A 22,975-nucleotide genomic window follows, 5' to 3' on the forward strand; every position below is an offset into this window, starting at 1 on the left:
TTTCCCATGAGGCACCTCTCCTGCACTCTGTTTATGCAAATGAGCAAGCAGAGAGCTCAGGAATAAAACACCAAACTCATGTCCCTCAAAAAAGCAGCAGACAATTGCTGGATATTCCCCAACTTGTAATGCTTTTCTTTTAAACAAATGATAAACAGCCTCACCTGTGGCAAGGCTTAAAAAAATTGAATAAACTCTTAAATGTTCCTCTCCACGGAAATCTTTAGTAAAAGGCGAAAGATTTTTTCGTTTTGAAGAGAAACCAGAGTAAGTGACAATATAGCTCTCTAGGGTAAGTGGCGGCACATCAAAGACCCTGTCATTGCGAGGGTGAGGACCTGAAAGGTATTTTCAGGCTCTAAGAAAGAGGGCGAGAACCAGGCCGGTGGGCAAAACAGGCCAACATTTCAAAGTCTCTGCTCAAGGTACAAAAAGGTGGACTGTTCACATGTGTATGTCTGGGAATATGCAAATTTCTTTTGTACTCACCTCAGCTCATTAGGAGTTGTCGGGGCTGCTGGGGAAGGGGAACAGGAAATGTGAATCAGGCTTTTAGTTAAGTGGCACTGTAGGCCTTTTGTCCCCTAGCCATTTTACGCTTTCAACACCATCTCTCCAATCGATATGCTCAGAGCCACCACTGTGCTCTACACATAGCCATGCACCGTATGTGCCTTTTTCACACGTACTTTCATTAAACCTGAATATAGAAGGATATATCTGTCTAGGCTGGAGACACATGAAACAAGTCTGACGTGCCCCTTCAAGTCTACCTGAGAGGAAGCTGACTCAGGATTGGTGACCTCTCACGGGCACAAATAAGGGGCAAGCCCTATGAAAAGCACAGCATGAGTCTTGGTCCCACCTTTAAAAAGGAGGGTGACCTCTGGGATCTGGCAGCAGGATCTTTGGGAGATAAGAAAATATACTGCCTGCGATCGTGAAGTTTGAAGTCAGTCAAGAAAAGCAATCTCATGCACTGCACAAGCTCTTTCCCATGAGGCACCTCTCCTGCACTCTGTTTATGCAAATGAGCAAGCAGAGAGCTCAGGAATAAAACACCAAACTCATGTCCCCCAAAAAAGCAGCAGACAATTGCTGGATATTCCCCAACTTCTAATACTTTTCTTTTAAACAAATGATAAACAGCCTCACCTGTGGCAAGGCTTAAAAAAATTGATTAAACTCTTAAATGTTCCTCTCCACGGAAATCTTTAGTAAAAGGCGAAAGATTTTTTCGTTTTGAAGAGAAACCAGAGTAAGTGACAATATAGCTCTCTAGGGTAAGTGGCGGCACATCAAAGACCCTGTCATTGCGAGGGTGAGGACCTGAAAGGTATTTTCAGGCTCTAAGAAAGAGGGCGAGAACCAGGCCGGTGGGCAAAACAGGCCAACATTTCAAAGTCTCTGCTCAAGGTACAAAAAGGTGGACTGTTCACATGTGTATGTCTGGGAATATGCAAATTTCTTTTGTACTCACCTCAGCTCATTAGGAGTTGTCGGGGCTGCTGGGGAAGGGGAACAGGAAATGTGAATCAGGCTTTTAGTTAAGTGGCACTGTAGGCCTTTTGTCCCCTAGCCATTTTACGCTTTCAACACCATCTCTCCAATCGATATGCTCAGAGCCACCACTGTGCTCTACACATAGCCATGCACCGTATGTGCCTTTTTCACACGTACTTTCATTAAACCTGAATATAGAAGGATATATCTGTCTAGGCTGGAGACACATGAAACAAGTCTGACGTGCCCCTTCAAGTCTACCTGAGAGGAAGCTGACTCAGGATTGGTGACCTCTCACGGGCACAAATAACGGGCAAGCCCTATGAAAAGCACAGCATGAGTCTTGGTCCCACCTTTAAAAAGGAGGGTGACCTCTGGGATCTGGCAGCAGGATCTTTGGGAGATAAGAAAATATACTGCCTGCAATCGTGAAGTTTCAAGTCAGTCAAGAAAAGCAATCTCATGCACTGCACAAGCTCTTTCCCATGAGGCACCTCTCCTGCACTCTGTTTATGCAAATGAGCAAGCAGAGAGCTCAGGAATAAAACACCAAACTCATGTCCCCCAAAAAAGCAGCAGACAATTGCTGGATATTCCCCAACTTGTAATGCTTTTCTTTTAAACAAATGATAAACAGCCTCACCTGTGGCAAGGCTTAAAAAAATTGAATAAACTCTTAAATGTTCCTCTCCACGGAAATCTTTAGTAAAAGGCGAAAGATTTTTTCGTTTTGAAGAGAAACCAGAGTAAGTGACAATATAGCTCTCTAGGGTAAGTGGCGGCACATCAAAGACCCTGTCATTGCGAGGGTGAGGACCTGAAAGGTATTTTCAGGCTCTAAGAAAGAGGGCGAGAACCAGGCCGGTGGGCAAAACAGGCCAACATTTCAAAGTCTCTGCTCAAGGTACAAAAAGGTGGACTGTTCACATGTGTATGTCTGGGAATATGCAAATTTCTTTTGTACTCACCTCAGCTCATTAGGAGTTGTCGGGGCTGCTGGGGAAGGGGAACAGGAAATGTGAATCAGGCTTTTAGTTAAGTGGCACTGTAGGCCTTTTGTCCCCTAGCCATTTTACGCTTTCAACACCATCCCTCCAATCGATATGCTCAGAGCCACCACTGTGCTCTACACATAGCCATGCACCGTATGTGCCTTTTTCACACGTACTTTCATTAAACCTGAATATAGAAGGATATATCTGTCTAGGCTGGAGACACATGAAACAAGTCTGACGTGCCCCTTCAAGTCTACCTGAGAGGAAGCTGACTCAGGATTGGTGACCTCTCAGGGCACCTCTAAACGGACACAAATAATGGGCAAGCCCTATGAAAAGCACAGCAGGAGTCTTGGTCCCACCTTTAAAAAGGAGGGTGACCTCTGGGATCTGGCAGCAGGATCTTTGGGAGATAAGAAAATATACTGCCTGCGATCGTGAAGTTTCAAGTCAGTCAAGAAAAGCAATCTCATGCACTGCACAAGCTCTTTCCCATGAGGCACCTCTCCTGCACTCTGTTTATGCAAATGAGCAAGCAGAGAGCTCAGGAATAAAACACCAAACTCATGTCCCCCAAAAAAGCAGCAGACAATTTCTGGATATTCCCCAACTTGTAATGCTTTTCTTTTAAACAAATGATAAACAGCCTCACCTGTGGCAAGGCTTAAAAAAATTGAATAAACTCTTAAATGTTCCTCTCCACGGAAATCTTTAGTAAAAGGCGAAAGATTTTTTCGTTTTGAAGAGAAACCAGAGTAAGTAACAATATAGCTCTCTAGGGTAAGTGGCGGCACATCAAAGACCCTGTCATTGCGAGGGTGAGGACCTGAAAGGTATTTTCAGGCTCTAAGAAAGAGGGCGAGAACCAGGCCGGTGGGCAAAACAGGCCAACATTTCAAAGTCTCTGCTCAAGGTACAAAAAGGTGGACTGTTCACATGTGTATGTCTGGGAATATGCAAATTTCTTTTGTACTCACCTCAGCTCATTAGGAGTTGTCGGGGCTGCTGGGGAAGGGGAACAGGAAATGTGAATCAGGCTTTTAGTTAAGTGGCACTGTAGGCCTTTTGTCCCCTAGCCATTTTACGCTTTCAACACGCTCTACACATAGCCATGCACCGTATGTGCCTTTTTCACACGTACTTTCATTAAACCTGAATATAGAAGCATATATCTGTCTAGGCTGGAGACACGTGAAACAAGTCTGACGTGCCCCTTCAAGTCTACCTGAGAGGAAGCTGACTCAGGATTGGCGACCTCTCAGGGCACCTCTAACGGGCACAAATAACGGGCAAGCCCTATGAAAAGCACAGCATGAGTCTTGGTCCCACCTTTAAAAAGGAGGGTGACCTCTGGGATCTGGCAGCAGGATCTTTGGGAGATAAGAAAATATACTGCCTGCGATCGTGAAGTTTCAAGTCAGTCAAGAAAAGCAATCTCATGCACTGCACAAGCTCTTTCCCATGAGGCACCTCTCCTGCACTCTGTTTATGCAAATGAGCAAGCAGAGAGCTCAGGAATAAAACACCAAACTCATGTCCCTCAAAAAAGCAGCAGACAATTGCTGGATATTCCCCAACTTGTAATGCTTTTCTTTTAAACGAATGATAAACAGCCTCACCTGTGGCAAGGCTTAAAAAAATTGAATAAACTCTTAAATGTTCCTCTCCACGGAAATCTTTAGTAAAAGGCGAAAGATTTTTTCGTTTTGAAGAGAAACCAGAGTAAGTGACAATATAGCTCTCTAGGGTAAGTGGCGGCACATCAAAGACCCTGTCATTGCGAGGGTGAGGACCTGAAAGGTATTTTCAGGCTCTAAGAAAGAGGGCGAGAACCAGGCCGGTGGGCAAAACAGGCCAACATTTCAAAGTCTCTGCTCAAGGTACAAAAAGGTGGACTGTTCACATGTGTATGTCTGGGAATATGCAAATTTCTTTTGTACTCACCTCAGCTCATTAGGAGTTGTCGGGGCTGCTGGGGAAGGGGAACAGGAAATGTGAATCAGGCTTTTAGTTAAGTGGCACTGTAGGCCTTTTGTCCCCTAGCCATTTTACGCTTTCAACACCATCTCTCCAATCGATATGCTCAGAGCCACCACTGTGCTCTACACATAGCCATGCACCGTATGTGCCTTTTTCACACGTACTTTCATTAAACCTGAATATAGAAGGATATATCTGTCTAGGCTGGAGACACATGAAACAAGTCTGACGTGCCCCTTCAAGTCTACCTGAGAGGAAGCTGACTCAGGATTGGTGACCTCTCACGGGCACAAATAAGGGGCAAGCCCTATGAAAAGCACAGCATGAGTCTTGGTCCCACCTTTAAAAAGGAGGGTGACCTCTGGGATCTGGCAGCAGGATCTTTGGGAGATAAGAAAATATACTGCCTGCGATCGTGAAGTTTGAAGTCAGTCAAGAAAAGCAATCTCATGCACTGCACAAGCTCTTTCCCATGAGGCACCTCTCCTGCACTCTGTTTATGCAAATGAGCAAGCAGAGAGCTCAGGAATAAAACACCAAACTCATGTCCCCCAAAAAAGCAGCAGACAATTGCTGGATATTCCCCAACTTCTAATACTTTTCTTTTAAACAAATGATAAACAGCCTCACCTGTGGCAAGGCTTAAAAAAATTGAATAAACTCTTAAATGTTCCTCGCCACGGAAATCTTTAGTAAAAGGCGAAAGATTTTTTCGTTTTGAAGAGAAACCAGAATAAGTGACAATATAGCTCTCTAGGGTAAGTGGCGCCACATCAAAGACCCTGTCATTGCGAGGGTGAGGACCTGAAAGGTATTTTCAGGCTCTAAGAAAGAGGGCGAGAACCAGGCCGGTGGGCAAAACAGGCCAACATTTCAGAGTCTCTGCTCAAGGTACAAAAAGGTGGACTGTTCACATGTGTATGTCTGGGAATATGCAAATTTCTTTTGTACTCACCTCAGCTCATTAGGAGTTGTCGGGGCTGCTGGGGAAGGGGAACAGGAAATGTGAATCAGGCTTTTAGTTAAGTGGCACTGTAGGCCTTTTGTCCCCTAGCCATTTTACGCTTTCAACACCATCCCTCCAATCGATATGCTCAGAGCCACCACTGTGCTCTACACATAGCCATGCACCGTATGTGCCTTTTTCACACGTACTTTCATTAAACCTGAATATAGAAGGATATATCTGTCTAGGCTGGAGACACATGAAACAAGTCTGACGTGCCCCTTCAAGTCTACCTGAGAGGAAGCTGACTCAGGATTGGTGACCTCTCAGGGCACCTCTAAACGGACACAAATAACGGGCAAGCCCTATGAAAAGCACAGCATGAGTCTTGGTCCCACCTTTAAAAAGGAGGGTGACCTCTGGGATCTGGCAGCAGGATCTTTGGGAGATAAGAAAATATACTGCCTGCGATCGTGAAGTTTCAAGTCAGTCAAGAAAAGCAATCTCATGCACTGCACAAGCTCTTTCCCATGAGGCACCTCTCCTGCACTCTGTTTATGCAAATGAGCAAGCAGAGAGCTCAGGAATAAAACACCAAACTCATGTCCCCCAAAAAAGCAGCAGACAATTTCTGGATATTCCCCAACTTGTAATGCTTTTCTTTTAAACAAATGATAAACAGCCTCACCTGTGGCAAGGCTTAAAAAAATTGAATAAACTCTTAAATGTTCCTCTCCACGGAAATCTTTAGTAAAAGGCGAAAGATTTTTTCGTTTTGAAGAGAAACCAGAGTAAGTGACAATATAGCTCTCTAGGGTAAGTGGCGGCACATCAAAGACCCTGTCATTGCGAGGGTGAGGACCTGAAAGGTATTTTCAGGCTCTAAGAAAGAGGGCGAGAACCAGGCCGGTGGGCAAAACAGGCCAACATTTCAAAGTCTCTGCTCAAGGTACAAAAAGGTGGACTGTTCACATGTGTATGTCTGGGAATATGCAAATTTCTTTTGTACTCACCTCAGCTCATTAGGAGTTGTCGGGGCTGCTGGGGAAGGGGAACAGGAAATGTGAATCAGGCTTTTAGTTAAGTGGCACTGTAGGCCTTTTGTCCCCTAGCCATTTTACGCTTTCAACACGCTCTACACATAGCCATGCACCGTATGTGCCTTTTTCACACGTACTTTCATTAAACCTGAATATAGAAGGATATATCTGTCTAGGCTGGAGACACGTGAAACAAGTCTGACGTGCCCCTTCAAGTCTACCTGAGAGGAAGCTGACTCAGGATTGGCGACCTCTCAGGGCACCTCTAACGGGCACAAATAACGGGCAAGCCCTATGAAAAGCACAGCATGAGTCTTGGTCCCACCTTTAAAAAGGAGGGTGACCTCTGGGATCTGGCAGCAGGATCTTTGGGAGATAAGAAAATATACTGCCTGCGATCGTGAAGTTTCAAGTCAGTCAAGAAAAGCAATCTCATGCACTGCACAAGCTCTTTCCCATGAGGCACCTCTCCTGCACTCTGTTTATGCAAATGAGCAAGCAGAGAGCTCAGGAATAAAACACCAAACTCATGTCCCTCAAAAAAGCAGCAGACAATTGCTGGATATTCCCCAACTTGTAATGCTTTTCTTTTAAACAAATGATAAACAGCCTCACCTGTGGCAAGGCTTAAAAAAATTGAATAAACTCTTAAATGTTCCTCTCCACGGAAATCTTTAGTAAAAGGCGAAAGATTTTTTCGTTTTGAAGAGAAACCAGAGTAAGTGACAATATAGCTCTCTAGGGTAAGTGGCGGCACATCAAAGACCCTGTCATTGCGAGGGTGAGGACCTGAAAGGTATTTTCAGGCTCTAAGAAAGAGGGCGAGAACCAGGCCGGTGGGCAAAACAGGCCAACATTTCAAAGTCTCTGCTCAAGGTACAAAAAGGTGGACTGTTCACATGTGTATGTCTGGGAATATGCAAATTTCTTTTGTACTCACCTCAGCTCATTAGGAGTTGTCGGGGCTGCTGGGGAAGGGGAACAGGAAATGTGAATCAGGCTTTTAGTTAAGTGGCACTGTAGGCCTTTTGTCCCCTAGCCATTTTACGCTTTCAACACCATCTCTCCAATCGATATGCTCAGAGCCACCACTGTGCTCTACACATAGCCATGCACCGTATGTGCCTTTTTCACACGTACTTTCATTAAACCTGAATATAGAAGGATATATCTGTCTAGGCTGGAGACACATGAAACAAGTCTGACGTGCCCCTTCAAGTCTACCTGAGAGGAAGCTGACTCAGGATTGGTGACCTCTCACGGGCACAAATAAGGGGCAAGCCCTATGAAAAGCACAGCATGAGTCTTGGTCCCACCTTTAAAAAGGAGGGTGACCTCTGGGATCTGGCAGCAGGATCTTTGGGAGATAAGAAAATATACTGCCTGCGATCGTGAAGTTTGAAGTCAGTCAAGAAAAGCAATCTCATGCACTGCACAAGCTCTTTCCCATGAGGCACCTCTCCTGCACTCTGTTTATGCAAATGAGCAAGCAGAGAGCTCAGGAATAAAACACCAAACTCATGTCCCCCAAAAAAGCAGCAGACAATTGCTGGATATTCCCCAACTTCTAATACTTTTCTTTTAAACAAATGATAAACAGCCTCACCTGTGGCAAGGCTTAAAAAAATTGATTAAACTCTTAAATGTTCCTCTCCACGGAAATCTTTAGTAAAAGGCGAAAGATTTTTTCGTTTTGAAGAGAAACCAGAGTAAGTGACAATATAGCTCTCTAGGGTAAGTGGCGGCACATCAAAGACCCTGTCATTGCGAGGGTGAGGACCTGAAAGGTATTTTAAGGCTCTAAGAAAGAGGGCGAGAACCAGGCCGGTGGGCAAAACAGGCCAACATTTCAAAGTCTCTGCTCAAGGTACAAAAAGGTGGACTGTTCACATGTGTATGTCTGGGAATATGCAAATTTCTTTTGTACTCACCTCAGCTCATTAGGAGTTGTCGGGGCTGCTGGGGAAGGGGAACAGGAAATGTGAATCAGGCTTTTAGTTAAGTGGCACTGTAGGCCTTTTGTCCCCTAGCCATTTTACGCTTTCAACACCATCTCTCCAATCGATATGCTCAGAGCCACCACTGTGCTCTACACATAGCCATGCACCGTATGTGCCTTTTTCACACGTACTTTCATTAAACCTGAATATAGAAGGATATATCTGTCTAGGCTGGAGACACATGAAACAAGTCTGACGTGCCCCTTCAAGTCTACCTGAGAGGAAGCTGACTCAGGATTGGTGACCTCTCACGGGCACAAATAACGGGCAAGCCCTATGAAAAGCACAGCATGAGTCTTGGTCCCACCTTTAAAAAGGAGGGTGACCTCTGGGATCTGGCAGCAGGATCTTTGGGAGATAAGAAAATATACTGCCTGCAATCGTGAAGTTTCAAGTCAGTCAAGAAAAGCAATCTCATGCACTGCACAAGCTCTTTCCCATGAGGCACCTCTCCTGCACTCTGTTTATGCAAATGAGCAAGCAGAGAGCTCAGGAATAAAACACCAAACTCATGTCCCCCAAAAAAGCAGCAGACAATTGCTGGATATTCCCCAACTTGTAATGCTTTTCTTTTAAACAAATGATAAACAGCCTCACCTGTGGCAAGGCTTAAAAAAATTGAATAAACTCTTAAATGTTCCTCTCCACGGAAATCTTTAGTAAAAGGCGAAAGATTTTTTCGTTTTGAAGAGAAACCAGAGTAAGTGACAATATAGCTCTCTAGGGTAAGTGGCGGCACATCAAAGACCCTGTCATTGCGAGGGTGAGGACCTGAAAGGTATTTTCAGGCTCTAAGAAAGAGGGCGAGAACCAGGCCGGTGGGCAAAACAGGCCAACATTTCAAAGTCTCTGCTCAAGGTACAAAAAGGTGGACTGTTCACATGTGTATGTCTGGGAATATGCAAATTTCTTTTGTACTCACCTCAGCTCATTAGGAGTTGTCGGGGCTGCTGGGGAAGGGGAACAGGAAATGTGAATCAGGCTTTTAGTTAAGTGGCACTGTAGGCCTTTTGTCCCCTAGCCATTTTACGCTTTCAACACGCTCTACACATAGCCATGCACCGTATGTGCCTTTTTCACACGTACTTTCATTAAACCTGAATATAGAAGGATATATCTGTCTAGGCTGGAGACACGTGAAACAAGTCTGACGTGCCCCTTCAAGTCTACCTGAGAGGAAGCTGACTCAGGATTGGCGACTTCTCAGGGCACCTCTAACGGGCACAAATAACGGGCAAGCCCTATGAAAAGCACAGCATGAGTCTTGGTCCCACCTTTAAAAAGGAGGGTGACCTCTGGGATCTGGCAGCAGGATCTTTGGGAGATAAGAAAATATACTGCCTGCGATCGTGAAGTTTCAAGTCAGTCAAGAAAAGCAATCTCATGCACTGCACAAGCTCTTTCCCATGAGGCACCTCTCCTGCACTCTGTTTATGCAAATGAGCAAGCAGAGAGCTCAGGAATAAAACACCAAACTCATGTCCCCCAAAAAAGCAGCAGACAATTGCTGGATATTCCCCAACTTGTAATGCTTTTCTTTTAAACAAATGATAAACAGCCTCACCTGTGGCAAGGCTTAAAAAAATTGAATAAACTCTTAAATGTTCCTCTCCACGGAAATCTTTAGTAAAAGGCGAAAGATTTTTTCGTTTTGAAGAGAAACCAGAGTAAGTGACAATATAGCTCTCTAGGGTAAGTGGCGGCACATCAAAGACCCTGTCATTGCGAGGGTGAGGACCTGAAAGGTATTTTCAGGCTCTAAGAAAGAGGGCGAGAACCAGGCCGGTGGGCAAAACAGGCCAACATTTCAAAGTCTCTGCTCAAGGTACAAAAAGGTGGACTGTTCACATGTGTATGTCTGGGAATATGCAAATTTCTTTTGTACTCACCTCAGCTCATTAGGAGTTGTCGGGGCTGCTGGGGAAGGGGAACAGGAAATGTGAATCAGGCTTTTAGTTAAGTGGCACTGTAGGCCTTTTGTCCCCTAGCCATTTTACGCTTTCAACACCATCTCTCCAATCGATATGCTCAGAGCCACCACTGTGCTCTACACATAGCCATGCACCGTATGTGCCTTTTTCACACGTACTTTCATTAAACCTGAATATAGAAGGATATATCTGTCTAGGCTGGAGACACATGAAACAAGTCTGACGTGCCCCTTCAAGTCTACCTGAGAGGAAGCTGACTCAGGATTGGTGACCTCTCACGGGCACAAATAACGGGCAAGCCCTATGAAAAGCACAGCATGAGTCTTGGTCCCACCTTTAAAAAGGAGGGTGACCTCTGGGATCTGGCAGCAGGATCTTTGGGAGATAAGAAAATATACTGCCTGCAATCGTGAAGTTTCAAGTCAGTCAAGAAAAGCAATCTCATGCACTGCACAAGCTCTTTCCCATGAGGCACCTCTCCTGCACTCTGTTTATGCAAATGAGCAAGCAGAGAGCTCAGGAATAAAACACCAAACTCATGTCCCCCAAAAAAGCAGCAGACAATTGCTGGATATTCCCCAACTTGTAATGCTTTTCTTTTAAACAAATGATAAACAGCCTCACCTGTGGCAAGGATTAAAAAAATTGAATAAACTCTTAAATGTTCCTCTCCACGGAAATCTTTAGTAAAAGGCGAAAGATTTTTTGGTTTTGAAGAGAAACCAGAGTAAGTGACAATATAGCTCTCTAGGGTAAGTGGCGGCACATAAAAGACCCTGTCATTGCGAGGGTGAGGACCTGAAAGGTATTTTCAGGCTCTAAGAAAGAGGGCGAGAACCAGGCCGGTGGGCAAAACAGGCCAACATTTCAAAGTCTCTGCTCAAGGTACAAAAAGGTGGACTGTTCACATGTGTATGTCTGGGAATATGCAAATTTCTTTTGTACTCACCTCAGCTCATTAGGAGTTGTCGGGGCTGCTGGGGAAGGGGAACAGGAAATGTGAATCAGGCTTTTAGTTAAGTGGCACTGTAGGCCTTTTGTCCCCTAGCCATTTTACGCTTTCAACACCATCCCTCCAATCGATATGCTCAGAGCCACCACTGTGCTCTACACATAGCCATGCACCGTATGTGCCTTTTTCACACGTACTTTCATTAAACCTGAATATAGAAGGATATATCTGTCTAGGCTGGAGACACGTGAAACAAGTCTGACGTGCCCCTTCAAGTCTACCTGAGAGGAAGCTGACTCAGGATTGGCGACCTCTCAGGGCACCTCTAACAGGCACAAATAACGGGCAAGCCCTATGAAAAGCACAGCATGAGTCTTGGTCCCACCTTTAAAAAGGAGGGTGACCTCTGGGATCTGGCAGCAGGATCTTTGGGAGATAAGAAAATATACTGCCTGCGATCGTGAAGTTTCAAGTCAGTCAAGAAAAGCAATCTCATGCACTGCACAAGCTCTTTCCCATGAGGCACCTCTCCTGCACTCTGTTTATGCAAATGAGCAAGCAGAGAGCTCAGGAATAAAACACCAAACTCATGTCCCCCAAAAAAGCAGCAGACAATTGCTGGATATTCCCCAACTTGTAATGCTTTTCTTTTAAACAAATGATAAACAGCCTCACCTGTGGCAAGGCTTAAAAAAATTGAATAAACTCTTAAATGTTCCTCTCCACGGAAATCTTTAGTAAAAGGCGAAATATTTTTTCGTTTTGAAGAGAAACCAGAGTAAGTGACAATATAGCTCTCTAGGGTAAGTGGCGGCACATCAAAGACCCTGTCATTGCGAGGGTGAGGACCTGAAAGGTATTTTCAGGCTCTAAGAAAGAGGGCGAGAACCAGGCCGGTGGGCAAAACAGGCCAACATTTCAAAGTCTCTGCTCAAGGTACAAAAAGGTGGACTGTTCACATGTGTATGTCTGGGAATATGCAAATTTCTTTTGTACTCACCTCAGCTCATTAGGAGTTGTCGGGGCTGCTGGGGAAGGGGAACAGGAAATGTGAATCAGGCTTTTAGTTAAGTGGCACTGTAGGCCTTTTGTCCCCTAGCCATTTTACGCTTTCAACACGCTCTACACATAGCCATGCACCGTATGTGCCTTTTTCACACGTACTTTCATTAAACCTGAATATAGAAGGATATATCTGTCTAGGCTGGAGACACGTGAAACAAGTCTGACGTGCCCCTTCAAGTCTACCTGAGAGGAAGCTGACTCAGGATTGGTGACCTCTCAGGACACCTCTAAACGGACACAAATAACGGGCAAGCCCTATGAAAAGCACAGCATGAGTCTTGGTCCCACCTTTAAAAAGGAGGGTGACCTCTGGGATCTGGCAGCAGGATCTTTGGGAGATAAGAAAATATACTGCCTGCAATCGTGAAGTTTCAAGTCAGTCAAGAAAAGCAATCTCATGCACTGCACAAGCTCTTTCCCATGAGGCACCTCTCCTGCACTCTGTTTATGCAAATGAGCAAGCAGAGAGCTCAGGAATAAAACACCAAACTCATGTCCCCCAAAAAAGCAGCAGACAATTGCTGGATATTCCCCAACTTGTAATGCTTTTCTTTTAAACAAATGATAAACAGCCTCACCTGTGGCAAGGCTTAAAAAAATTGAATAAACTCTTAAATGTTCCTCTCCACGGAAATCTTTAGTAAAAGGCGAAAGATTTTTTCGTTTTGAAGAGAAACCAGAGTAAGTGACAATATAGCTCTCTAGGGTAAGTGGCGGCACATCAAAGACCCTGTCATTGCGAGGGTGAGGACCTGAAAGGTATTTTCAGGCTCTAAGAAAGAGGGCGAGAACCAGGCCGGTGGGCAAAACAGGCCAACATTTCAAAGTCTCTGCTCAAGGTACAAAAAGGTGGACTGTTCACATGTGTATGTCTGGGAATATGCAAATTTCTTTTGTACTCACCTCAGCTCATTAGGAGTTGTCGGGGCTGCTGGGGAAGGGGAACAGGAAATGTGAATCAGGCTTTTAGTTAAGTGGCACTGTAGGCCTTTTGTCCCCTAGCCATTTTACGCTTTCAACACCATCCCTCCAATCGATATGCTCAGAGCCACCACTGTGCTCTACACATAGCCATGCACCGTATGTGCCTTTTTCACACGTACTTTCATTAAACCTGAATATAGAAGGATATATCTGTCTAGGCTGGAGACACGTGAAACAAGTCTGACGTGCCCCTTCAAGTCTACCTGAGAGGAAGCTGACTCAGGATTGGCGACCTCTCACGGGCACAAATAACGGGCAAGCCCTATGAAAAGCACAGCATGAGTCTTGGTCCCACCTTTAAAAAGGAGGGTGACCTCTGGGATCTGGCAGCAGGATCTTTGGGAGATAAGAAAATATACTGCCTGCAATCGTGAAGTTTCAAGTCAGTCAAGAAAAGCAATCTCATGCACTGCACAAGCTCTTTCCCATGAGGCACCTCTCCTGCACTCTGTTTATGCAAATGAGCAAGCAGAGAGCTCAGGAATAAAACACCAAACTCATGTCCCCCAAAAAAGCAGCAGACAATTGCTGGATATTCCCCAACTTGTAATGCTTTTCTTTTAAACAACTGATAAACAGCCTCACCTGTGGCAAGGCTTAAAAAAATTGAATAAACTCTTAAATGTTCCTCTCCACGGAAATCTTTAGTAAAAGGCGAAAGATTTTTTCGTTTTGAAGAGAAACCAGAGTAAGTGACAATATAGCTCTCTAGGGTAAGTGGCGGCACATCAAAGACCCTGTCATTGCGAGGGTGAGGACCTGAAAGGTATTTTCAGGCTCTAAGAAAGAGGGCGAGAACCAGGCCGGTGGGCAAAACAGGCCAACATTTCAAAGTCTCTGCTCAAGGTACAAAAAGGTGGACTGTTCACATGTGTATGTCTGGGAATATGCAAATTTCTTTTGTACTCACCTCAGCTCATTAGGAGTTGTCGGGGCTGCTGGGGAAGGGGAACAGGAAATGTGAATCAGGCTTTTAGTTAAGTGGCACTGTAGGCCTTTTGTCCCCTAGCCATTTTACGCTTTCAACACGCTCTACACATAGCCATGCACCGTATGTGCCTTTTTCACACGTACTTTCATTAAACCTGAATATAGAAGGATATATCTGTCTAGGCTGGAGACACGTGAAACAAGTCTGACGTGCCCCTTCAAGTCTACCTGAGAGGAAGCTGACTCAGGATTGGCGACCTCTCAGGGCACCTCTAACGGGCACAAATAACGGGCAAGCCCTATGAAAAGCACAGCATGAGTCTTGGTCCCACCTTTAAAAAGGAGGGTGACCTCTGGGATCTGGCAGCAGGATCTTTGGGAGATAAGAAAATATACTGCCTGCGATCGTGAAGTTTCAAGTCAGTCAAGAAAAGCAATCTCATGCACTGCACAAGCTCTTTCCCATGAGGCACCTCTCCTGCACTCTGTTTATGCAAATGAGCAAGCAGAGAGCTCAGGAATAAAACACCAAACTCATGTCCCCCAAAAAAGCAGCAGACAATTGCTGGATATTCCCCAACTTGTAATGCTTTTCTTTTAAACAAATGATAAACAGCCTCACCTGTGGCAAGGCTTAAAAAAATTGAATAAACTCTTAAATGTTCCTCTCCACGGAAATCTTTAGTAAAAGGCGAAAGATTTTTTCGTTTTGAAGAGAAACCAGAGTAAGTGACAATATAGCTCTCTAGGGTAAGTGGCGGCACATCAAAGACCCTGTCATTGCGAGGGTGAGGACCTGAAAGGTATTTTCAGGCTCTAAGAAAGAGGGCGAGAACCAGGCCGGTGGGCAAAACAGGCCAACATTTCAAAGTCTCTGCTCAAGGTACAAAAAGGTGGACTGTTCACATGTGTATGTCTGGGAATATGCAAATTTCTTTTGTACTCACCTCAGCTCATTAGGAGTTGTCGGGGCTGCTGGGGAAGGGGAACAGGAAATGTGAATCAGGCTTTTAGTTAAGTGGCACTGTAGGCCTTTTGTCCCCTAGCCATTTTACGCTTTCAACACCATCTCTCCAATCGATATGCTCAGAGCCACCACTGTGCTCTACACATAGCCATGCACCGTATGTGCCTTTTTCACACGTACTTTCATTAAACCTGAATATAGAAGGATATATCTGTCTAGGCTGGAGACACATGAAACAAGTCTGACGTGCCCCTTCAAGTCTACCTGAGAGGAAGCTGACTCAGGATTGGTGACCTCTCACGGGCACAAATAACGGGCAAGCCCTATGAAAAGCACAGCATGAGTCTTGGTCCCACCTTTAAAAAGGAGGGTGACCTCTGGGATCTGGCAGCAGGATCTTTGGGAGATAAGAAAATATACTGCCTGCAATCGTGAAGTTTCAAGTCAGTCAAGAAAAGCAATCTCATGCACTGCACAAGCTCTTTCCCATGAGGCACCTCTCCTGCACTCTGTTTATGCAAATGAGCAAGCAGAGAGCTCAGGAATAAAACACCAAACTCATGTCCCCCAAAAAAGCAGCAGACAATTGCTGGATATTCCCCAACTTGTAATGCTTTTCTTTTAAACAAATGATAAACAGCCTCACCTGTGGCAAGGCTTAAAAAAATTGAATAAACTCTTAAATGTTCCTCTCCACGGAAATCTTTAGTAAAAGGCGAAAGATTTTTTCGTTTTGAAGAGAAACCAGAGTAAGTGACAATATAGCTCTCTAGGGTAAGTGGCGGCACATCAAAGACCCTGTCATTGCGAGGGTGAGGACCTGAAAGGTATTTTCAGGCTCTAAGAAAGAGGGCGAGAACCAGGCCGGTGGGCAAAACAGGCCAACATTTCAAAGTCTCTGCTCAAGGTACAAAAAGGTGGACTGTTCACATGTGTATGTCTGGGAATATGCAAATTTCTTTTGTACTCACCTCAGCTCATTAGGAGTTGTCGGGGCTGCTGGGGAAGGGGAACAGGAAATGTGAATCAGGCTTTTAGTTAAGTGGCACTGTAGGCCTTTTGTCCCCTAGCCATTTTACGCTTTCAACACCATCCCTCCAATCGATATGCTCAGAGCCACCACTGTGCTCTACACATAGCCATGCACCGTATGTGCCTTTTTCACACGTACTTTCATTAAACCTGAATATAGAAGGATATATCTGTCTAGGCTGGAGACACGTGAAACAAGTCTGACGTGCCCCTTCAAGTCTACCTGAGAGGAAGCTGACTCAGGATTGGCGACCTCTCACGGGCACAAATAACGGGCAAGCCCTATGAAAAGCACAGCATGAGTCTTGGTCCCACCTTTAAAAAGGAGGGTGACCTCTGGGATCTGGCAGCAGGATCTTTGGGAGATAAGAAAATATACTGCCTGCGATCGTGAAGTTTCAAGTCAGTCAAGAAAAGCAATCTCATGCACTGCACAAGCTCTTTCCCATGAGGCACCTCTCCTGCACTCTGTTTATGCAAATGAGCAAGCAGAGAGCTCAGGAATAAAACACCAAACTCATGTCCCCCAAAAAAGCAGCAGACAATTGCTGGATATTCCCCAACTTGTAATGCTTTTCTTTTAAACAACTGATAAACAGCCTCACCTGTGGCAAGGCTTAAAAAAATTGAATAAACTCTTAAATGTTCCTCTCCACGGAAATCTTTAGTAAAAGGCGAAAGATTTTTTCGTTTTGAAGAGAAACCAGAGTAAGTGACAATATAGCTCTCTAGGGTAAGTGGCGGCACATCAAAGACCCTGTCATTGCGAGGGTGAGGACCTGAAAGGTATTTTCAGGCTCTAAGAAAGAGGGCGAGAACCAGGCCGGTGGGCAAAACAGGCCAACATTTCAAAGTCTCTGCTCAAGGTACAAAAAGGTGGACTGTTCACATGTGTATGTCTGGGAATATGCAAATTTCTTTTGTACTCACCTCAGCTCATTAGGAGTTGTCGGGGCTGCTGGGGAAGGGGAACAGGAAATGTGAATCAGGCTTTTAGTTAAGTGGCACTGTAGGCCTTTTGTCCCCTAGCCATTTTACGCTTTCAACACCATCTCTCCAATCGATATGCTCAGAGCCACCACTGTGCTCTACACATAGCCATGCACCGTATGTGCCTTTTTCACACGTACTTTCATTAAACCTGAATATAGAAGGATATATCTGTCTAGGCTGGAGACACATGAAACAAGTCTGACGTGCCCCTTCAAGTCTACCTGAGAGGAAGCTGACTCAGGATTGGTGACCTCTCACGGGCACAAATAACGGGCAAGCCCTATGAAAAGCACAGCATGAGTCTTGGTCCCACCTTTAAAAAGGAGGGTGACCTCTGGGATCTGGCAGCAGGATCTTTGGGAGATAAGAAAATATACTGCCTGCAATCGTGAAGTTTCAAGTCAGTCAAGAAAAGCAATCTCATGCACTGCACAAGCTCTTTCCCATGAGGCACCTCTCCTGCACTCTGTTTATGCAAATGAGCAAGCAGAGAGCTCAGGAATAAAACACCAAACTCATGTCCCCCAAAAAAGCAGCAGACAATTGCTGGATATTCCCCAACTTGTAATGCTTTTCTTTTAAACAAATGATAAACAGCCTCACCTGTGGCAAGGATTAAAAAAATTGAATAAACTCTTAAATGTTCCTCTCCACGGAAATCTTTAGTAAAAGGCGAAAGATTTTTTGGTTTTGAAGAGAAACCAGAGTAAGTGACAATATAGCTCTCTAGGGTAAGTGGCGGCACATAAAAGACCCTGTCATTGCGAGGGTGAGGACCTGAAAGGTATTTTCAGGCTCTAAGAAAGAGGGCGAGAACCAGGCCGGTGGGCAAAACAGGCCAACATTTCAAAGTCTCTGCTCAAGGTACAAAAAGGTGGACTGTTCACATGTGTATGTCTGGGAATATGCAAATTTCTTTTGTACTCACCTCAGCTCATTAGGAGTTGTCGGGGCTGCTGGGGAAGGGGAACAGGAAATGTGAATCAGGCTTTTAGTTAAGTGGCACTGTAGGCCTTTTGTCCCCTAGCCATTTTACGCTTTCAACACGCTCTACACATAGCCATGCACCGTATGTGCCTTTTTCACACGTACTTTCATTAAACCTGAATATAGAAGGATATATCTGTCTAGGCTGGAGACACGTGAAACAAGTCTGACGTGCCCCTTCAAGTCTACCTGAGAGGAAGCTGACTCAGGATTGGTGACCTCTCAGGACACCTCTAAACGGACACAAATAACGGGCAAGCCCTATGAAAAGCACAGCATGAGTCTTGGTCCCACCTTTAAAAAGGAGGGTGACCTCTGGGATCTGGCAGCAGGATCTTTGGGAGATAAGAAAATATACTGCCTGCAATCGTGAAGTTTCAAGTCAGTCAAGAAAAGCAATCTCATGCACTGCACAAGCTCTTTCCCATGAGGCACCTCTCCTGCACTCTGTTTATGCAAATGAGCAAGCAGAGAGCTCAGGAATAAAACACCAAACTCATGTCCCCCAAAAAAGCAGCAGACAATTGCTGGATATTCCCCAACTTGTAATGCTTTTCTTTTAAACAAATGATAAACAGCCTCACCTGTGGCAAGGCTTAAAAAAATTGAATAAACTCTTAAATGTTCCTCTCCACGGAAATCTTTAGTAAAAGGCGAAAGATTTTTTCGTTTTGAAGAGAAACCAGAGTAAGTGACAATATAGCTCTCTAGGGTAAGTGGCGGCACATCAAAGACCCTGTCATTGCGAGGGTGAGGACCTGAAAGGTATTTTCAGGCTCTAAGAAAGAGGGCGAGAACCAGGCCGGTGGGCAAAACAGGCCAACATTTCAAAGTCTCTGCTCAAGGTACAAAAAGGTGGACTGTTCACATGTGTATGTCTGGGAATATGCAAATTTCTTTTGTACTCACCTCAGCTCATTAGGAGTTGTCGGGGCTGCTGGGGAAGGGGAACAGGAAATGTGAATCAGGCTTTTAGTTAAGTGGCACTGTAGGCCTTTTGTCCCCTAGCCATTTTACGCTTTCAACACCATCCCTCCAATCGATATGCTCAGAGCCACCACTGTGCTCTACACATAGCCATGCACCGTATGTGCCTTTTTCACACGTACTTTCATTAAACCTGAATATAGAAGGATATATCTGTCTAGGCTGGAGACACGTGAAACAAGTCTGACGTGCCCCTTCAAGTCTACCTGAGAGGAAGCTGACTCAGGATTGGCGACCTCTCACGGGCACAAATAACGGGCAAGCCCTATGAAAAGCACAGCATGAGTCTTGGTCCCACCTTTAAAAAGGAGGGTGACCTCTGGGATCTGGCAGCAGGATCTTTGGGAGATAAGAAAATATACTGCCTGCAATCGTGAAGTTTCAAGTCAGTCAAGAAAAGCAATCTCATGCACTGCACAAGCTCTTTCCCATGAGGCACCTCTCCTGCACTCTGTTTATGCAAATGAGCAAGCAGAGAGCTCAGGAATAAAACACCAAACTCATGTCCCCCAAAAAAGCAGCAGACAATTGCTGGATATTCCCCAACTTGTAATGCTTTTCTTTTAAACAACTGATAAACAGCCTCACCTGTGGCAAGGCTTAAAAAAATTGAATAAACTCTTAAATGTTCCTCTCCACGGAAATCTTTAGTAAAAGGCGAAAGATTTTTTCGTTTTGAAGAGAAACCAGAGTAAGTGACAATATAGCTCTCTAGGGTAAGTGGCGGCACATCAAAGACCCTGTCATTGCGAGGGTGAGGACCTGAAAGGTATTTTCAGGCTCTAAGAAAGAGGGCGAGAACCAGGCCGGTGGGCAAAACAGGCCAACATTTCAAAGTCTCTGCTCAAGGTACAAAAAGGTGGACTGTTCACATGTGTATGTCTGGGAATATGCAAATTTCTTTTGTACTCACCTCAGCTCATTAGGAGTTGTCGGGGCTGCTGGGGAAGGGGAACAGGAAATGTGAATCAGGCTTTTAGTTAAGTGGCACTGTAGGCCTTTTGTCCCCTAGCCATTTTACGCTTTCAACACGCTCTACACATAGCCATGCACCGTATGTGCCTTTTTCACACGTACTTTCATTAAACCTGAATATAGAAGGATATATCTGTCTAGGCTGGAGACACGTGAAACAAGTCTGACGTGCCCCTTCAAGTCTACCTGAGAGGAAGCTGACTCAGGATTGGCGACCTCTCAGGGCACCTCTAACGGGCACAAATAACGGGCAAGCCCTATGAAAAGCACAGCATGAGTCTTGGTCCCACCTTTAAAAAGGAGGGTGACCTCTGGGATCTGGCAGCAGGATCTTTGGGAGATAAGAAAATATACTGCCTGCGATCGTGAAGTTTCAAGTCAGTCAAGAAAAGCAATCTCATGCACTGCACAAGCTCTTTCCCATGAGGCACCTCTCCTGCACTCTGTTTATGCAAATGAGCAAGCAGAGAGCTCAGGAATAAAACACCAAACTCATGTCCCCCAAAAAAGCAGCAGACAATTGCTGGATATTCCCCAACTTGTAATGCTTTTCTTTTAAACAAATGATAAACAGCCTCACCTGTGGCAAGGCTTAAAAAAATTGAATAAACTCTTAAATGTTCCTCTCCACGGAAATCTTTAGTAAAAGGCGAAAGATTTTTTCGTTTTGAAGAGAAACCAGAGTAAGTGACAATATAGCTCTCTAGGGTAAGTGGCGGCACATCAAAGACCCTGTCATTGCGAGGGTGAGGACCTGAAAGGTATTTTCAGGCTCTAAGAAAGAGGGCGAGAACCAGGCCGGTGGGCAAAACAGGCCAACATTTCAAAGTCTCTGCTCAAGGTACAAAAAGGTGGACTGTTCACATGTGTATGTCTGGGAATATGCAAATTTCTTTTGTACTCACCTCAGCTCATTAGGAGTTGTCGGGGCTGCTGGGGAAGGGGAACAGGAAATGTGAATCAGGCTTTTAGTTAAGTGGCACTGTAGGCCTTTTGTCCCCTAGCCATTTTACGCTTTCAACACCATCTCTCCAATCGATATGCTCAGAGCCACCACTGTGCTCTACACATAGCCATGCACCGTATGTGCCTTTTTCACACGTACTTTCATTAAACCTGAATATAGAAGGATATATCTGTCTAGGCTGGAGACACATGAAACAAGTCTGACGTGCCCCTTCAAGTCTACCTGAGAGGAAGCTGACTCAGGATTGGTGACCTCTCACGGGCACAAATAACGGGCAAGCCCTATGAAAAGCACAGCATGAGTCTTGGTCCCACCTTTAAAAAGGAGGGTGACCTCTGGGATCTGGCAGCAGGATCTTTGGGAGATAAGAAAATATACTGCCTGCAATCGTGAAGTTTCAAGTCAGTCAAGAAAAGCAATCTCATGCACTGCACAAGCTCTTTCCCATGAGGCACCTCTCCTGCACTCTGTTTATGCAAATGAGCAAGCAGAGAGCTCAGGAATAAAACACCAAACTCATGTCCCCCAAAAAAGCAGCAGACAATTGCTGGATATTCCCCAACTTGTAATGCTTTTCTTTTAAACAAATGATAAACAGCCTCACCTGTGGCAAGGCTTAAAAAAATTGAATAAACTCTTAAATGTTCCTCTCCACGGAAATCTTTAGTAAAAGGCGAAAGATTTTTTCGTTTTGAAGAGAAACCAGAGTAAGTGACAATATAGCTCTCTAGGGTAAGTGGCGGCACATCAAAGACCCTGTCATTGCGAGGGTGAGGACCTGAAAGGTATTTTCAGGCTCTAAGAAAGAGGGCGAGAACCAGGCCGGTGGGCAAAACAGGCCAACATTTCAAAGTCTCTGCTCAAGGTACAAAAAGGTGGACTGTTCACATGTGTATGTCTGGGAATATGCAAATTTCTTTTGTACTCACCTCAGCTCATTAGGAGTTGTCGGGGCTGCTGGGGAAGGGGAACAGGAAATGTGAATCAGGCTTTTAGTTAAGTGGCACTGTAGGCCTTTTGTCCCCTAGCCATTTTACGCTTTCAACACCATCCCTCCAATCGATATGCTCAGAGCCACCACTGTGCTCTACACATAGCCATGCACCGTATGTGCCTTTTTCACACGTACTTTCATTAAACCTGAATATAGAAGGATATATCTGTCTAGGCTGGAGACACGTGAAACAAGTCTGACGTGCCCCTTCAAGTCTACCTGAGAGGAAGCTGACTCAGGATTGGCGACCTCTCACGGGCACAAATAACGGGCAAGCCCTATGAAAAGCACAGCATGAGTCTTGGTCCCACCTTTAAAAAGGAGGGTGACCTCTGGGATCTGGCAGCAGGATCTTTGGGAGATAAGAAAATATACTGCCTGCGATCGTGAAGTTTCAAGTCAGTCAAGAAAAGCAATCTCATGCACTGCACAAGCTCTTTCCCATGAGGCACCTCTCCTGCACTCTGTTTATGCAAATGAGCAAGCAGAGAGCTCAGGAATAAAACACCAAACTCATGTCCCCCAAAAAAGCAGCAGACAATTGCTGGATATTCCCCAACTTGTAATGCTTTTCTTTTAAACAACTGATAAACAGCCTCACCTGTGGCAAGGCTTAAAAAAATTGAATAAACTCTTAAATGTTCCTCTCCACGGAAATCTTTAGTAAAAGGCGAAAGATTTTTTCGTTTTGAAGAGAAACCAGAGTAAGTGACAATATAGCTCTCTAGGGTAAGTGGCGGCACATCA

At 45.0% G+C, this 22,975-nt stretch overlaps 24 non-coding genes across 24 annotated transcripts; all 24 read right to left on the bottom strand.

Annotated features, from left to right (window-relative positions):
* Positions 1 to 156: 156 nt before the first annotated feature.
* Positions 157 to 271, bottom strand: LOC146773894 (U5 spliceosomal RNA). The gene has a single exon (XR_014972502.1). It is a non-coding gene; the product is annotated as a U5 spliceosomal RNA (small nuclear RNA).
* An 876-nt stretch (positions 272 to 1,147) lies between these two features.
* Positions 1,148 to 1,262, bottom strand: LOC146773895 (U5 spliceosomal RNA). The gene has a single exon (XR_014972903.1). It is a non-coding gene; the product is annotated as a U5 spliceosomal RNA (small nuclear RNA).
* Positions 1,263 to 2,138: 876 nt separating this feature from the next.
* Positions 2,139 to 2,253, bottom strand: LOC146773896 (U5 spliceosomal RNA). Its single transcript, XR_014972503.1, has one exon. It is a non-coding gene; the product is annotated as a U5 spliceosomal RNA (small nuclear RNA).
* An 889-nt stretch (positions 2,254 to 3,142) lies between these two features.
* Positions 3,143 to 3,257, bottom strand: LOC146773897 (U5 spliceosomal RNA). The gene has a single exon (XR_014972504.1). It is a non-coding gene; the product is annotated as a U5 spliceosomal RNA (small nuclear RNA).
* An 852-nt stretch (positions 3,258 to 4,109) lies between these two features.
* Positions 4,110 to 4,224, bottom strand: LOC146773898 (U5 spliceosomal RNA). Its single transcript, XR_014972505.1, has one exon. It is a non-coding gene; the product is annotated as a U5 spliceosomal RNA (small nuclear RNA).
* Positions 4,225 to 5,100: 876 nt separating this feature from the next.
* Positions 5,101 to 5,215, bottom strand: LOC146773899 (U5 spliceosomal RNA). The gene has a single exon (XR_014974630.1). It is a non-coding gene; the product is annotated as a U5 spliceosomal RNA (small nuclear RNA).
* An 889-nt stretch (positions 5,216 to 6,104) lies between these two features.
* Positions 6,105 to 6,219, bottom strand: LOC146773900 (U5 spliceosomal RNA). The gene has a single exon (XR_014972506.1). It is a non-coding gene; the product is annotated as a U5 spliceosomal RNA (small nuclear RNA).
* An 852-nt stretch (positions 6,220 to 7,071) lies between these two features.
* LOC146773901 (U5 spliceosomal RNA) lies at positions 7,072 to 7,186 on the bottom strand. Its single transcript, XR_014972507.1, has one exon. It is a non-coding gene; the product is annotated as a U5 spliceosomal RNA (small nuclear RNA).
* Positions 7,187 to 8,062: 876 nt separating this feature from the next.
* LOC146773902 (U5 spliceosomal RNA) lies at positions 8,063 to 8,177 on the bottom strand. Its single transcript, XR_014972915.1, has one exon. It is a non-coding gene; the product is annotated as a U5 spliceosomal RNA (small nuclear RNA).
* Positions 8,178 to 9,053: 876 nt separating this feature from the next.
* Positions 9,054 to 9,168, bottom strand: LOC146773903 (U5 spliceosomal RNA). The gene has a single exon (XR_014972508.1). It is a non-coding gene; the product is annotated as a U5 spliceosomal RNA (small nuclear RNA).
* Positions 9,169 to 10,020: 852 nt separating this feature from the next.
* Positions 10,021 to 10,135, bottom strand: LOC146773904 (U5 spliceosomal RNA). The gene has a single exon (XR_014972509.1). It is a non-coding gene; the product is annotated as a U5 spliceosomal RNA (small nuclear RNA).
* Positions 10,136 to 11,011: 876 nt separating this feature from the next.
* LOC146773905 (U5 spliceosomal RNA) lies at positions 11,012 to 11,126 on the bottom strand. Its single transcript, XR_014974725.1, has one exon. It is a non-coding gene; the product is annotated as a U5 spliceosomal RNA (small nuclear RNA).
* Positions 11,127 to 12,014: 888 nt separating this feature from the next.
* On the bottom strand, positions 12,015 to 12,129 carry LOC146773906 (U5 spliceosomal RNA). Its single transcript, XR_014974479.1, has one exon. It is a non-coding gene; the product is annotated as a U5 spliceosomal RNA (small nuclear RNA).
* Positions 12,130 to 12,982: 853 nt separating this feature from the next.
* LOC146773907 (U5 spliceosomal RNA) lies at positions 12,983 to 13,097 on the bottom strand. The gene has a single exon (XR_014972510.1). It is a non-coding gene; the product is annotated as a U5 spliceosomal RNA (small nuclear RNA).
* Positions 13,098 to 13,973: 876 nt separating this feature from the next.
* On the bottom strand, positions 13,974 to 14,088 carry LOC146773908 (U5 spliceosomal RNA). The gene has a single exon (XR_014972511.1). It is a non-coding gene; the product is annotated as a U5 spliceosomal RNA (small nuclear RNA).
* An 852-nt stretch (positions 14,089 to 14,940) lies between these two features.
* Positions 14,941 to 15,055, bottom strand: LOC146773909 (U5 spliceosomal RNA). Its single transcript, XR_014972512.1, has one exon. It is a non-coding gene; the product is annotated as a U5 spliceosomal RNA (small nuclear RNA).
* Positions 15,056 to 15,931: 876 nt separating this feature from the next.
* On the bottom strand, positions 15,932 to 16,046 carry LOC146773910 (U5 spliceosomal RNA). Its single transcript, XR_014972513.1, has one exon. It is a non-coding gene; the product is annotated as a U5 spliceosomal RNA (small nuclear RNA).
* An 876-nt stretch (positions 16,047 to 16,922) lies between these two features.
* LOC146773911 (U5 spliceosomal RNA) lies at positions 16,923 to 17,037 on the bottom strand. The gene has a single exon (XR_014972514.1). It is a non-coding gene; the product is annotated as a U5 spliceosomal RNA (small nuclear RNA).
* An 876-nt stretch (positions 17,038 to 17,913) lies between these two features.
* LOC146773912 (U5 spliceosomal RNA) lies at positions 17,914 to 18,028 on the bottom strand. Its single transcript, XR_014974726.1, has one exon. It is a non-coding gene; the product is annotated as a U5 spliceosomal RNA (small nuclear RNA).
* An 853-nt stretch (positions 18,029 to 18,881) lies between these two features.
* Positions 18,882 to 18,996, bottom strand: LOC146773913 (U5 spliceosomal RNA). The gene has a single exon (XR_014972515.1). It is a non-coding gene; the product is annotated as a U5 spliceosomal RNA (small nuclear RNA).
* An 876-nt stretch (positions 18,997 to 19,872) lies between these two features.
* Positions 19,873 to 19,987, bottom strand: LOC146773914 (U5 spliceosomal RNA). The gene has a single exon (XR_014972516.1). It is a non-coding gene; the product is annotated as a U5 spliceosomal RNA (small nuclear RNA).
* An 852-nt stretch (positions 19,988 to 20,839) lies between these two features.
* Positions 20,840 to 20,954, bottom strand: LOC146773915 (U5 spliceosomal RNA). Its single transcript, XR_014972517.1, has one exon. It is a non-coding gene; the product is annotated as a U5 spliceosomal RNA (small nuclear RNA).
* Positions 20,955 to 21,830: 876 nt separating this feature from the next.
* LOC146773916 (U5 spliceosomal RNA) lies at positions 21,831 to 21,945 on the bottom strand. The gene has a single exon (XR_014972518.1). It is a non-coding gene; the product is annotated as a U5 spliceosomal RNA (small nuclear RNA).
* An 876-nt stretch (positions 21,946 to 22,821) lies between these two features.
* LOC146773917 (U5 spliceosomal RNA) lies at positions 22,822 to 22,936 on the bottom strand. The gene has a single exon (XR_014972519.1). It is a non-coding gene; the product is annotated as a U5 spliceosomal RNA (small nuclear RNA).
* Positions 22,937 to 22,975: the final 39 nt, after the last annotated feature.

This window comes from Triturus cristatus, chromosome 12 (assembly GCF_964204655.1).
Source record: "Triturus cristatus chromosome 12, aTriCri1.1, whole genome shotgun sequence".
NCBI lineage: Eukaryota > Metazoa > Chordata > Amphibia > Caudata > Salamandridae > Triturus > Triturus cristatus.